Genomic DNA, 15,290 nt, shown 5'->3' on the forward strand with positions numbered 1-15,290 from the left:
GTGTGAACAGACTGCAATTTGCGAACGGATCATTTGAATAGCCACCCCTTGTTTTTGAACGAACGACCGCAAATAGCGAATGGCTCTGAATCAGGCCCATTATGCCCCACTGTAGTAGTGCCCCCTATACACATTATGTCCCACTGTAGTAGTGCCCCCTATACACATTATGTCCCACTGTAGTAGTGCCCCTTATACACATTATGCCCCACTGTAGTAGTGCCCCTTATAACACATTATGCCACGCAGTAATGCACCTTACATATAATGCCACACACAGTAATGCCAGTAAACCCAGGACAGCAGCCCCAGTGCACCTAGTTTAGTAGTCCCAGTACTCCCAGCACAACAGTCCCAGTGCACCTGATACAGCAGCCCGAGTACACACAGCACAGTAGTCCCAGTAGTGTCCAACACAACAGCCCCAGTAGTATACCCAGCACCAGTTGTACCAGTATACCCAGCATAGCAGTCCCCCAAGTATACTAAGCACAACAGTCCCAGTAGACCCAGCAAAGCGGCCCCAGTACAGGCTGCAGCAATACTCTTCATACAACACATAGTGCCCCAAAGACCCCAGAGTCTGCTGCCCGCCTGGCTCGGGTCACCGTCCAGACACACAGGACATTGAGGATCTCTTACCCGGGGGATGTGGGCTCAGGGGAGCGGGATCCAGTTTTGTTCCCAAAATACATTAGTAGAACTTTGGTGATAGTGAGGAAACATTGGCTCTCAGGGTTAGCCTTTATCTGGAAAACAAATCAGAAAAATAGGTTCTTTGAGAGGTTTCTGGGTCCTCTATGTGCCCCACTGCTTAGTTCCCTTGCACAGTTGGGTATATAATTGTTTTTTAACAAACACTTGAAATAATGGCTAAGGAGAGTGAACCCATTGGTTTAAGTCACTCCAGATTAACTACCTGTCACAACTTTCTTACAGTGTCTTACAACCCCTGTCCCTGTTGCTTCCTTCTTGTGGCGGGCTCCCCTTGCAGTGATTCTATTGCTGGTGCCATGATGGCACCAGCTAAGCTGCTGTACAGACAGGAACCTTCCATCTTCCTGGCACTGAGCTGGGACTAAGGACCACATTCAGAGTCGGTCGCAAGCGCCGATGCGCTCGTAAACGACTCGATGGTTAGTCCTGCGCTCGCGCAGCGGCCGCACTGCGCGTGCGCAAGCCCCGGAGTGACAGAAAAACTCTGTCGCTCTGAAGCTCGCTACCAAAGGGGAGGCTGTCGATGTTGATCGACAGCTGGCCCCGTTTGGTAGGTGGGCTGGGGGGGTGGTTTCCAAAACGGAGGCGTTCCTTAATGAACGCCTACCGTTTTGTGGGAGGCTGCACTGACATCATCAGTGATGTCAGTGGGGAGCTTCCTGCTCCATAAGAGCAGAAAGCTCCCTGGGGGTTACGAGTGCCCAGACCCAACCTTAGGGTCTGATCGTAAGCCACGATGGTTGCGATGGTGAACACCATTGCGACCATCAACCTGCTCGGTCGTTAAGCTGTGGGTGGTAACCCACAGCTTAGCGATCGACAAGGAGGTGGTCGTTCAGGATGCAAGCGACCGCCCTGATTCAGTGCGACCACTTGCAACTAATGACCGCCTCTCAATGAGGTCCTAAATGTTGCGTCTGCAACTAAAGGCAGGGCCGTGTCTTCTATCCCCTGCGATCACAGTCCCAGTGATGTCGTCTCCCAGAATGCAAGGCACGGCCGCTACGACATCAGTGGTTGTGCCGCAACAGCATTCAGGGAGGAAAGAGTGAGATAATGAGTGGCGGTGCCACGATGGTATCAGGCGGTGGGGCTGAAGTGGGCAAGCACGGGCGGGCACCGTCAAATTTGACAGCGTCGGCAGGGACACTGTGGCCACGCCCCCAGGCCGCAGCGCCCCAGACAATAGCCCTGGTTGCCTGTCCCTAGAACTTCCACTGCTTATGGCCGCTAACAGTCTTCTATATGATTCTGCTAATGAAGGTGTCACTTTTTGGGGGCCCAGGAAGGTCTTCCCACTTTTTCATGCTATCTTGCCTGTACGCTTTTTGGGCAAAATTCGCACACTCTCACCGCAAGTAGTGCAATCTGGCATTTCTAATTGAATTGTGCGTATCTCGGGTGTGCAAATTATAAGACGAAGTGTGCAAATTATAAGGCCTTTTGCAAACTCACACCTAATTGAATTCCCTCCATTGTTCCTCCCTTCAGTCAATCTGTAGTGAATGCAGTTTATGTTTTCCTGACCGACAGCTGCCCATATGTACTCCGCATCCCTCACAGTTCTAAATATAAGATATAGATATATATTTATATATATATATAGACATATATTTATGTGTGTGATAAGAAGCACTGGAGAAGTTAGGGATGGCGTGTATATGTGTCCAAGATTCCTGTAATATGTATTTTAACCCCCAGGAAGAGTCTGTGTTACAAACAGATCTAAGGGCCTGATTCAGAGCCGCTCGTAAGCGGCCGCTCGTTCGCTTCCGAGCGATGTTTGCCCAACTGCGCATGCGTACGGATCGTTATATGCATGCGCGAACCAGTCAGTGCGGCCGAAAATCGTTTGTTCGCTAAATAGCGAATGCCTGCTAATATGAGTGACAGGAGGAGGCGTATGTGGGTGGTAACAGGGGAAGGTGCTTGAAAACGGGGAGTGGAAATCAGAACGCAGGCGTGCTTAAAGGTCAAAATGGGCGTTTTAAGGGTGTGCATAATTAATACTGGAGCATCATTGACCACGTCACTGGGTTATTTTATAGCCAGAACTGCTCGCAAATTTGTGGTAGCAAACATCAGCCACAAGAATAGCGAGCAGTTCATACGCTGTTCGATGTACTCGATTAATCTAATAAATAACGGACATGACATATGATGCGAGCGGCCAGGGGGCGTATTTTTCAAAATTACAACTGCAAGTTTTGTTCGCTCGTTCAGACATAGAGGCGTCAACAGACCGCAAAGAGCGAACGGTTCATTTGAATAGCCAGCCCCTTTTTGTTGAACGAACGACCGCAAATAGCGACCGGCTCTGAATCAGGCCCTAAGTGTCGGTGAGAGAGAAGGGAGGACTCCATGCACAGGGCCGTTTCAGGTGTTAGGCCTTTCAGCCTGACAGCAGGCTAATTAGGGATTTCACCTGGAAGTGGCTCAATATAGCTGTGTAAGAGTTTTGATGCAGTGTCTCACACACCCTGGGGGAGAACAGACACTGAGGTTTGTTCAGGGACACGGGGACCTTTTGAAAGTGCTGTGTTTGTGGTGAGGTAGTAGGCCCTGCCACTTGTAGAGAGGAAATTACCTGTCTAGTCAGTGCCCAGCCGGGCTAGGATTTATTTTATGTATGGTTTATGTGATAACTCCCCCCTCCAGCGAACCCCGCTAGAGACCACAGCACATCAGCCTAGTCCTGATTCGCTGTGTCTCACTTCCGGCCGGCTCCGCTGAGGATGCGCAGGATCTTGCAAGTATCTCAAGATCTCACATGCAGCCGGCAGCCCCCCACCGTGGGACAGTCCCTGAATAGTGGGAATAGTAAAGGAAAGCGAAGTCTTGAGTTCCACATAACTTGGACAGATTGAGACATAAAATTGTGAGTTATTTACACCCCCTAGGGGATGCGTCCAAATCAGAGTGGACAGCATCGCCAGATACAACTCAACAAAGAGTTGTAAGATTTGCAGCACCAAAGCCCTGCTGTGAAGTTGCATGCTAAGTGTGATGATCGTCTGCATGTATAAAATAAAGATGCAAAAAAAAAAATAGATGTGCCTTCTTAAAACATGGGCATATGTATAATGGGTGCAGGATGCACTGTGCACACAGGACTTCACCGCATACGATACTTACCTGTCTGTCAGCACCGTATGAGTCACTGGGAAAATGGCATTGGAGTTATTTTCCTTGTACAACTGGCCATGCACAGGTGAGCGATCACCGGGAAAGTGATGCGGATGCCATGAACCAGAGATCAGTGCAAAGTTGACTCTCGTACAGTTTCATAGTCTACTTGGGGCATGCGCCGGCAATAGGGTGGGGGGGGGAGGGGTGCCTGCACAGAGGTTGCACATGGGCCCCCACCTCTCTTAATCTTCCCCTAACCTAAAATCAGTGACCAGCACCGGTGATCCAGCTGGAATCTGTAAGAAATACCGACGGCTGAATAGCCGGCGGTTCTCATACTGATGCCGAAAGCCCGATCATCTACAATACCGCCTGGGGCTGGTAAGCAACTCAACCCTCCCTGGCACTCTAACCCTCCCTTGGTGGTGCCTAACCTTGAAACTCCCGGGGTGGTTCTTAACCCTAACCTCCCCCCCGGTGGTGCCTAACCTCCCCTCCACGCAGTCTAACCTTCACACTCCCGGGGGGGGTGCCTACCTCTAAGTCCCCCCGGGGGTGCATAAATGAATTCCCCTCCCTGCGCTCTACTCCTAACCCTCTTGGGGGGGTGCCTAACCCTAAGTCCCCTCGGGGTTGCCTAAACCTACCCCCCCCCCCCATGCACGGCTAACGCTAACCTGTCTCTGCTTACCTTCGTTCGGTATGCCGGCTGTCGGGATTTAGGCGTGGGGCTAAAGGTAGGCAATGGGATTTCGACGCCTATCTTTAGTCCCGGGTCGGGCTTCTATTGTCAGGATGCCGACAGCCGGCATCCCGGCCTAGTATTCTAACTGCATCCCCTCCAGCCTGGGCTGTTACCACAAACACTGGGGGATAATAAGCTTTGTGACCCCCTGTTATGATGTGACACCAGCCCACCTTGTCCGTCGGTTGCCACAGTGATAGTTTAAAGTGATAAAATTAGTTTATAAAATAGAAGAACATTTGTGAAACTACCAGGCTGTGGTGCTAGTTATATAATTAGATGTCATAGAGAAACTGTTAAGACGCTATCCTCTCTTACATATATATATATATATATATATATATATATATATAAATAAATAAAACATTCTATGGTATTGTTGTGTACAAGTTGCATTATTGAACTGGAATAATAAAACTGAAAGTGACAAAGTTTTGCATATTTAATTTAATAGGTAATTTAGTACAGCATTATTCTGGATTGGTATAGGAGCTTACGATGCAGGCAGCCAGTTAAGCAGTCTTCAGCCATAATTCACTAGAAGCCAATGACATCATTGAGGTGTTAGGCACAAAGGGCCTCATTCAGAGGCGGTCGGAGGATGCAAGCGGTCGCTCAGAAACTGGATGGCCACTTGCTTCCTGACCGCCCGCCTCTGTTGCGGTCGTTAGGCTGTGGGTTTACACCCACAGCTCTAAGGACCGCTCGGGTGACCATCGGGGCTTACGACGAGACCCTAGGGTAGGGTCTCAGTTGTCATAAGCCCCGGAGAGCTTCTGGCTCTGTCAGAGCCGGAAGCTCTCCACTGACATCACTAGTGATGTCAGTGGGGCCTCCCCTAAACGGTAGGCGTTCCCATGGGAACGCCTCCGTTTGGGCTGCCACCCCCCCGGCCCGCCTTCCAAACGGGGCGAGCTGTCAATCCACATTGACAGCTCGCCCCCTTTGGAAAGAGACCCGCTATGACCAGCGCTGTCGGTCGTAGCGGGTCTCACGTATGCGCACGAGGGAGCCGGCTCCCTCGTGCGCATGCGTAGTGGCCAAACATCGAGGCGGCCGTGCGGTCGTAGACCGTATGGCCGCCTCTGAATAAGGTCCAAAGTGCTTCTTGCATCAGTGATGTCACTTATTTCTACTGAATTAATAGGCTGCATTTTCAGGAATATTAGTTTGGCCCGCCAAATTATTGCCTACATTGAATATAGGCAGCCAGTTCACCTTATAATTTACAGTCGCCTAGGTAACAGGGATGTTTTATGAAGTTTGGAACATGACATAACAGTAGTTTTAGCCTGACTGCAGACAGTTAGAGACAATGAAGGAGCACATACTCTCCCTCATTTTTATGTAGATGAAGTAAAAAAACTGACTTTTCTTGGGCCGCGTAATAGGTATCATTTTCAAGACCACAGTGCAACACTTGCTTTAGTGTGAACCCTAAGGGCTCTATTCATCATCACTTCATTTCTACAAAAAGCAGGTGAAAATGACAATTTTCAACTGCTATTGTAGAAATTAAGTTTTCGGGCCATTCATCAAAAAGGTAATGCATGAGATATCACAGATATCCCTGAATGGCCCTCTGTCCCCAATTCCCATACACTAGTATCACAGATATTTCCTGCTTACCTTTCTCTCCCGTTATGGCTCTCCGTCCCCATACACTAGTATCACAGATATCTCCTGCTTACCTTTCTCTCCCGGAATGGCCGCTGTCCCCATACACTAGTATCACAGATATCTCCTACTTACCTTCCTCTCCCGGAATGGCCCGCTGTCCCCATACACTAGTATCACAGATATCTCCTACTTACCTTCCTCTCCTGGAATGGCCCGCTGTCCCCATACACTAGTATCACAGATATCTCCTACTTACTTTCCTCTCCTGGCATGGCCCGCTGTCCCCATACACTAGTATCACAGATATCTCCTGCTTTCCTTTCTCTCCCGGAATGGCCCGCTGTCCCCATACACTAGTATCACAGATATCTCCTACTTACCTTTCTCTCCTGGAATGGACCGCTGTCCCCATACACTAGTATCACAGATATCTCCTACTTACCTTTCTCTCCCGGAACGGCCCGCTGTCCCCATACACTAGTATCACAGATATCTCCTACTTACCTTCCTCTCCCGGAATGGCCCGCTGTCCCCATACACTAGTATCACAGATGTCTCCTGCTTACCTTTCTTTCCCGAAATGGCCCGCTGTCCCCATACGCTAGTATCACAAATATCTCCTACTTACCTTCCTCTCCCGGAATGGCCCGCTGTCCCCATACACTAGTATCACAGATATCTCCTGCTTTCCTTTCTCTCACGGAATGGCCTGCTGTCCCCATACACTAGTATCACAGATATCTCCTACTTACCTTTCTCTCCTGGAATGGCCCGCTGTCCCCATACACTAGTATCACAGATATCTCCTACTTACCTTTCTCTCCCGGAATGGCCGCTGTCCCCATACACTAGTATCACAGATATCTCCTACTTACCTTCCTCTCCCGGAATGGCCCGCTGTCCCCATACAGTAGTATCACAGATATCTCCTACTTACCTTCCTCTCCTGGAATGGCCCGCTGTCCCCATACACTAGTATCACAGATATCTCCTACTTACTTTCCTCTCCTGGCATGGCCCGCTGTCCCCATACACTAGTATCACAGATATCTCCTGCTTTCCTTTCTCTCCCGGAATGGCCCGCTGTCCCCATACACTAGTATCACAGATATCTCCTACTTACCTTTCTCTCCTGGAATGGACCGCTGTCCCCATACACTAGTATCACAGATATCTCCTACTTACCTTTCTCTCCCGGAACGGCCCGCTGTCCCCATACACTAGTTTCACAGATATCTCCTACTTACCTTCCTCTGCCGGAATGGCCCGCTGTCCCCATACACTAGTATCACAGATATCTCCTACTTACCTTTCTCTCCTGGAATGGACCGCTGTCCCCATACACTAGTATCACAGATATCTCCTACTTACCTTTCTCTCCCGGAACGGCCCGCTGTCCCCATACACTAGTTTCACAGATATCTCCTACTTACCTTCCTCTGCCGGAATGGCCCGCTGTCCCCATACACTAGTATCACAGATGTCTCCTGCTTACCTTTCTTTCCCGAAATGGCCCCCTGTCCCCATACGCTAGTATCACAAATATCTCCTACTTACCTTCCTCTCCCGGAATGGCCCGCTGTCCCCATACACTAGTATCACAGATATCTCCTGCTTTCCTTTCTCTCACGGAATGGCCTGCTGTCCCCATACACTAGTATCACAGATATCTCCTACTTACCTTCCTCTCCCGGAATGGCCCGCTGTCCCCATACACTAGTATCACAGATATCTTCTACTTACCTTTATCTCCCAGAATGACCCGCTGTCCCCATACACTAATATCACAGATATCTCCTACTTACCTTCCTCTCCCGGAATGGCCCGCTGTCCCCATACACTAGTATCACAGATATCTCCTACTTACCTTCCTCTCCCGGAATGGCCCGCTGTCCCCATACACTAGTATCACAGATGTCTCCTGCTTACCTTTCTTTCCCGAAATGGCCCGCTGTCCCCATACACTAGTATGGGCACAGGAATTCATCAAGCTCCGAAAATATAACATTCATTGCATGTAAGTAACATGATGAATAGAGCCTTAAAATGTGTTTTCTTTTATATATCAGGCTAGTAAAAATGTTAGTCCTGTAAAGAACAATACATGAGCAGATGTTGATATCATGAAGCTGTACATAATGTTAGGAAACATCACATATGTGATTTCTCGGGGTGTTGGGCTTTAGAATGGAGAAGCTTGGAATATTATCAGAGCACTGTGGCTCTAAACTACACAATAAATCTAAACACTATAATGGCCCACTCAGAAATAACTAACGGGGCAGGAAACCTCCATACATTGCCTTACCTCATACAGTGACATAGTCGGGGGTCACCCATAAGACTTATGACCTCAGATCCCCCCACTCTCTCCTTGAGTGATGAACTTGTAAAATGTTCATATTTAATTAAAAAAATGGAGTTTAGAAGGGATGCAATCGGGAAGCTGGCTGACATTATACTGACAGCCGGCTTTCTGGCGAGGGTGAAATGCCCAGCGTCTAGATGTAGACGCCGCTCATTTCACCGACGCCGGGAGACCAGCGCCCGGCATCCCAATGGATGCCGGGCGCCGTGAGCGGACAGCCGCGGGGGGCAGGGTTAGGTTTAGGGCTCTCGGGGGGGACTTAGGGTTAGGCACCCCCTGGGAGGTTAGGGTTAGGCTAGGGGGAGGGAGAGTTAGGGTTAGGCACCCCCGGGGGGGACTTAGGGTTAGGCACCCCTAAGGGAGGGTTAGGATTAGGGGGGTAGGTTAGGTTAGTTAATACTTAACTAGGGACGATCAGATTTTCCAGCACTGTCGGGCTGCTGGTATCTGTTCCAGTGTCGGGCTGCCGGCGGTATTTCATACCGATTCCGTTTAGAGTAGGGGTTTGCACCGCCCACTTTTCGTGTTTTGGTTTGGGATCTGGATCTTTCTTCGTGTTTTGGATCTGGATTGGTTTTGCCAAAACCACCCTTCCGTGTTTTGGGTTCTGGGTTTTGTGTTTTGGATCTGTATTTTTTTGAAAAAAAGCATAAAAACAGCTAAAATCACAGAATTTGTAGGTTTTCCTGCTCCTATGCTATTATTAACCTCAATAACCTTAATTTCCACTCATTTCCAGTCTATTCTGAACACCTCACACCTCACAATAGTGTTTTTATGTCCAAAAGGTTGCACCGAGGCAGCTGGATGACTATGCTAAGCGACACGAGTGGGCGGCACAAACACGTCACGTGTTTGTGCCGCCCACTCGTGTCGCTTAGCATAGTCATCCAGCTACCTCGGTGCAACCTTTTGGACATAAAAACCATCTAGGCGTGATACTGCAGTGGCAGACAGGATGGCAGTTTGAAAAACTAGGCCCCAAACTGTACATAATGCAAAGAAAAAAAGAGGTGCAAGATGGAATTGTCCTTGGGCCCTCCCACCCACCCTTATGTTGTATAAACAGGACATGCACACTTTAACAAACCAATCATTTCAGCGCCAGGGTCTGCCACACAACTGTGGCTGAAATGATTGGTTCGTTTGGGCCCCCACAAAACAAGCTGGCAATTAATGTGTCCCTGCACAAACTGGCTCTACGGAGGCAAGATGTCATCCTCATCCTCCTCATCCACCGATTCCTCACCCTCTTCAGTGTGTACATCCTCATCCTCACAAAGTATTAACTCGTCCCCACTTGAATCCACCACCACAGGTCCCTCTGTACGTTCTGGAGGCTGGTCTCCCTGGAAGAGCTGATAATTCATTTTGATGAACATCATCTTCTCCACATTCTGTGGAAGCAACCTCCTACGCCTTTCGCTGACAAGGTTCCCGGCTGCACTAAACACTCTTTCGGAGTACACACTGGAGGGGGGGCAACTCAGGTAAAATAGAGCCAGTTTGTACAGGGGCCTCCAAATTGCCTCTTTTTCCTGCCAGTACAGGTATGGACTGTCTGACATGCCTACTTGGATGCTGTCACCGATGTAATCCTCCACCATTCTGTCAATGGTGACAGTATCATATGCAGTGACAGTAGACATGTCAGAAATTGTTGCCAGGTCCTTCAGTCGGACCAGATGTCCAAACTTGGTCCTGCCTGCCCTGCATCACCGCCAGCGGGTTGCTTAGGATACCTAAGTTTTTTCCTGGCAGCCCCAGTTGCGGGAGAAAATGAAGAAGGAGCTGTTGACGTGTCACGTTCCGCTTCAGCTGACAGTGTGTTCACCAGCAGGTCTTTGCACCTCTGCAGGCTTGTGTCGGCCGGAAAGAGAGACACCACATAGGCTTTAAACCTAGGATCGAGCACGGTGGCCAAAATGTAGTGGTCTGATTTCAACAGATTGAATACCCTGGAATCCTGGCAAAGCGAATGAAGGGCTTCATCCACAAGTCCCACATGCCGAGCGGAATCGCTCCGTCTTGGCTCCTCCTTCACTTTCTCCAGCTGCTTCTGCAAAAGCCTGATGAGGGGAATGACCTGACTCAAGCTGGCAGTGTCTGAACTGACTTCACGTGTGGCAAGTTCGAAGGGCTGGAGAACCTTGCACAACACGGAAATCATTCTCCACTGCGCTTGAGTCAGGTGCATACCCCCTCCTTTGCCTATGTCATAGGTGGATGTATAGGCTTGAATGGCCTTTTGCTGCTCCTCCATCCTCTGAAGCATATAGAGGGTTGAGTTCCACCGCGTCACAACCTCTTGCTTCAGGTGATGGCGGGGCAGGTTCAAGAGTGTTTGCCGGCACTCCAGTCTTCGGCACGCAGTCGCTGAATGGCGAAAGTGGCCTGAAATTTTTCGGGCCACCCAAAGCGTCTGCTGCACGCCCCTGTCGCTTTTCAGAAAATTCTGCACCACCAAGTTTATTGTGTGAGCAAAACATGGGACGTGCTGGAATTTTCCCAGATGTAATGCCCGCACAATATTGGTGGCGTTGTCAGATATCACAAATCGCCAGGAGAGTCTAAGTGGGGTAAGCCACTGGGCGATGATTTCCCTCAGTTTCTGTAAGAGGTTGTCGGCGGTGTGCCTCTTACTGAAACCGGTGATACACAGCGTAGCCTGCCTTGGAACGAGCTGGCGTTTCTGAGATGCTGCGACTGGTGACGCTGCTGCTGTTGCTGCGTAAGGTGATACATCTACCCAGTGGGCTGTCACAGTCATATAGTCCTTAGTCTGCCCTGTTCCACTTGTCCACATGTCCGTAGTTAAGTGGACATTGGGTACAACGGCATTTTTCAGGACACTGAGGACACTTTTTCTGACGTTTCTGTACAGTCTCGGTATCGCCTGCCTAGTGAAGTGGAATCTAGACGGGATTTGGAACCGGGGACACACTACCTCCATCAATTGTCTAAATCCCACTGCACTAATGGCGGATACCGGACGCACGTCTAACACCAACATAGCAGTCAAGGCCTCAGTTATACGTTTTGCTTCAGGATGACTGCTGTCGTACTTCAGCCTCCTCGCTAAGGACTGTTGTTGGGTCAATTGTTTAGTAAAAGTAGTGGTGTTCCTACTTCCTCTCTGGGATGATGAATGACTCCCAGCAGCAGCAACAGCAGCAGCGGCAGCAGGAGGCGTAGCAATGCAGGATCCTCCGGAGGAATCCCGGATAGGAGAGTCAGTCATGCCAGTGACATGGCCTGCAGGACTACTTCCGATCCTGACTAAGGAGGAAATTGACGAGGAGGGAGTTGACGGTGTGGTTTGCAGGCGCTTGGATACAACAGGACAACGGGATTTAGGTGTCCCTGGACTGCTTACGGTCTTAGCCAAAGTTTCTGAACTTGACAGTCTTATTATGAACGCGCTGCAGGTGCCGTATAAGGGAGGATGTTCCTAGGTGGTTAACGTCCCTACCCCTACTTATTCCACCTTTACATAAGGTACATATGGCAAGACAGTTGTTGTCCGGATTTGGATAGAATTATTGCCAGACCAAAGAGGTGGAATGTTTGGTCTTCTGCCCAGGCATGACCGTGATGGGCTTTTTCATCCCACGGACAACAACTGTCTCCCCCGGAGCCTGATTTAAACAAACCACATCACCATCAGAATCCTCCTCGCCAACTTCCTCCTCAGCGCCAGCTACACCAGTATCCTCATCCTGTTGTACTTCAACAGTGACATCTTCAATTTGCATATCAGCAAGTGGACAGTGGGTGCTCCTTTCAGCACTTGCAGGGGGCATGCAAATGGTGGAAAGAGACACCTCTTCCCGTCCAGTGCTGGGAAGGTCAGGCATCGCAACCACCACCACACTTGGACTCTCCTTGGGGATTTGTGATATCTTCTTAGAAAGCACAGTTCTTCGCTGTGCTTTTGCCAGCTTAACTCTTTTGATTTTTTTAGTGGGAGGAGGGCTTCCATCGTCATGTGAAGCTGAACCACTAGTCATGAACATACTAGGGATCGACCTTACCCGTTCCTTGCCACTCTGTGTCGTAAATGGCATATTGGCAAGTTTACGTTTCTCTTCAGCTGATTTAAATGTTTTTTTCAAGGTCATTTTCCTGAACTTTGTCATTTGGGATTGTATGTGCCCTCTATTATGACATTGGGCATCGGCCTTGGCAGACGACGTTGATGGCATGTTATCGTCTATGTCATGACTAGTGGCAGCAGCTTCAGCACTAGGAGGAAGTGGTTCTTGATCTTTCTCTATTTTATTTTTATCGGAGAAAGTTTGGTCCTCCATTTATGTTATATCGATTTGATATATACGTGTGGCTAAACACAGAAAATATTTTTTTATTTTGGCTGGAGAGTAGTGCACTTTGTGGGTTACACCAGCCTTTAAGAAATGAGCCAGCCGGCTCTTTACTTATGGGACACAGGCGCACGCTTGGCACTACTTTGTTGAGGCACGTGCGGCTACTGCGCACACAATTCACAAACACAGAAAATATATATTTTTTTGGTTTGGACTGGAGTGTACTTTGGGGGTTACAGCACCCTTTAACGGTCAAGCCAGCCGGCCCTTTACTTATGACACAGGCGCACGCTTGGCACTACTTTGCTGATGCACGTGCGGCTACTGCACACACAATTCACAAACACAGAAAATAATTTTATTTTTTGGTTTGGACTGGAGTGTACTTTGGGGGTTACAGCACCCTTTAACGGTCAAGCCAGCCGGCCCTTTACTTATGACACAGGCGCACGCTTGGCACTACTTTGTTGATGCACGTGCGGCTACTGCGCACACAATTCACAAACACAGAAAATATATATTTTTTTGGTTTGGACTGGAGTGTACTTTGGGGGTTACAGCACCCTTTAACGGTCAAGCCAGCCGGCCCTTTACTTATGACACAGGCGCACGCTTGGCACTACTTTGTTGATGCACGTGCGGCTACTGCGCACACAATTCACAAACACACAAAAAATATTATTTTTTTAGCACTTGGGGGGAGCACCCCTGATGGACAGAGCACCCCCTGGACAACACTACAGCACCCCTTTAGGACTGGGACACTGCGCAGGACTTTGGAGTGGACACAGCCCCTATGGAGAACTGACTGCACAACACAGTCCAGCCAGCCCCTATGGACTTTGAAGTAGTGGACACAGCCCCTATTAACAACAGCAGCACAGCACAACACAGCCAGCCCCTATGGACTTTGAAGTAGTGGACAACAGCAGCACAGCACAACACTACTCTGCACTACACTACACTACACTACACAGCCCAGCCAGCCCTAACTCCCACCCTCCCTCTTCACTGTCCACAGCCGAGTGAGAAAATGGCGCAGACGCGGGTACCTTATATAGGTTCCAAAACCCGCGAGACTCGGAAGGGGGGATGATGACGTTTTGCCTCGATTTCAGATCTGAGTCAGGCAGGAAAAGTCGAGCCTGACTCGGATCTGCCTCGGATCGGGGGGGGGCTCGGGGGGGTTCGGATTTCTGAAATCCGAACCCGCTCACCCCTAGTTTAGAGTAATCATTTTAATGTGTTTGATGGTGGGTAAAGTTATGTGGGCTAGAAAGTTGCCATCTTGTATCAAAAGTTTCTTCGTAATGTACAGTAAGTACTTGCAGTAATAACTTAGGGCTCCATGAGATCACAGCCCCGCTAACATTTGTGTCCCCTGTTCCTGTTCTCTCCGTGGGTGGCTTTAGCTGTAACATTAGCTTGTTATACCCTTATTACAGAAAATCCATTTGTCCAACTTCTACCATATTCCATTGCTATAATATAGACAACCGTCAGTAAATACAACTAGTATTTATATTAAGCTCACAGGCAAACCGATGCAGTAAGATGCTGAAATAAAGGGCATCGTTCCGCCTTTTGCAGGTCTTACACCCTAGTCATAGATCTGTGTGGACTTGACACAAATATGGGCCTAATAAACATATTTTAGATGTCCTACATTCCATTTAATATTTTACAGCAGCACCCCTGTCCCCTACATTAAAGTACACTCTATGCTGCATTTACAGCTCGCAGTGCAGCTTACGTTGCACTTACTGTATTCTGTACTTCAGCCTGCAGCATTCAGTACACATAGTGCAAGGAGCCATTATTAGGTTAAACCAAGATTGTAGACATATTAAGTTTTGTGAATTCGCTAGAAGACGGTGAAAATCAGAGAGGTTCTTAATGACGGAGGTACATAACCCTACTGGTCTAGCAGGCCGCATTTCCATGAGTGTACTGTAAGTATCACAATGATCATGAGGGCGAGACACAAAATGGCTGACAACACTTGATGTACATGACAGGCGGAATAAGTCTGCCCAGTGGCGGCTTCCCCAGTTACATGTGTAATAGTAAATACTGGCGCATTTCAGGAATTATAGACATTTGGAGGCCTACGTGGTATACAAGAATGGACTTCCTGCTGAATACAGCACTGCGTTTCCACATTAATTATATCACGATGGCTACTGTGGGCAAATCTGACACGTCAGTTTTATTTTAGAGAAGCAAAAAGGAAAATCGAAGGTCGGACAACTGTGCCGACCGACAAGAGAGGGCATATTGTCTGTGCACCGGAACTTTTTACATTTGTTTTGAATACATAATTTATTATATATTTGTTTTTTACATTTACATTGCCATTTGTGCATTCTATTCTGTATAGCACCTT

General features: G+C 48.7%; 1 protein-coding gene across 2 annotated transcripts in view; it reads left to right on the forward strand.

The window, feature by feature from the left end:
• NOX4 (NADPH oxidase 4) overlaps positions 1-15,290 on the forward strand; it is a 278,377-nt gene that overhangs the window by 192,280 nt on the left and 70,807 nt on the right. The window lies entirely within an intron of this gene.

Source organism: Taudactylus pleione, unplaced genomic scaffold, assembly GCF_031769625.1.
Source record: "Taudactylus pleione unplaced genomic scaffold, aTauple2 ptg000478l, whole genome shotgun sequence".
Classification (NCBI taxonomy): domain Eukaryota; kingdom Metazoa; phylum Chordata; class Amphibia; order Anura; family Myobatrachidae; genus Taudactylus; species Taudactylus pleione.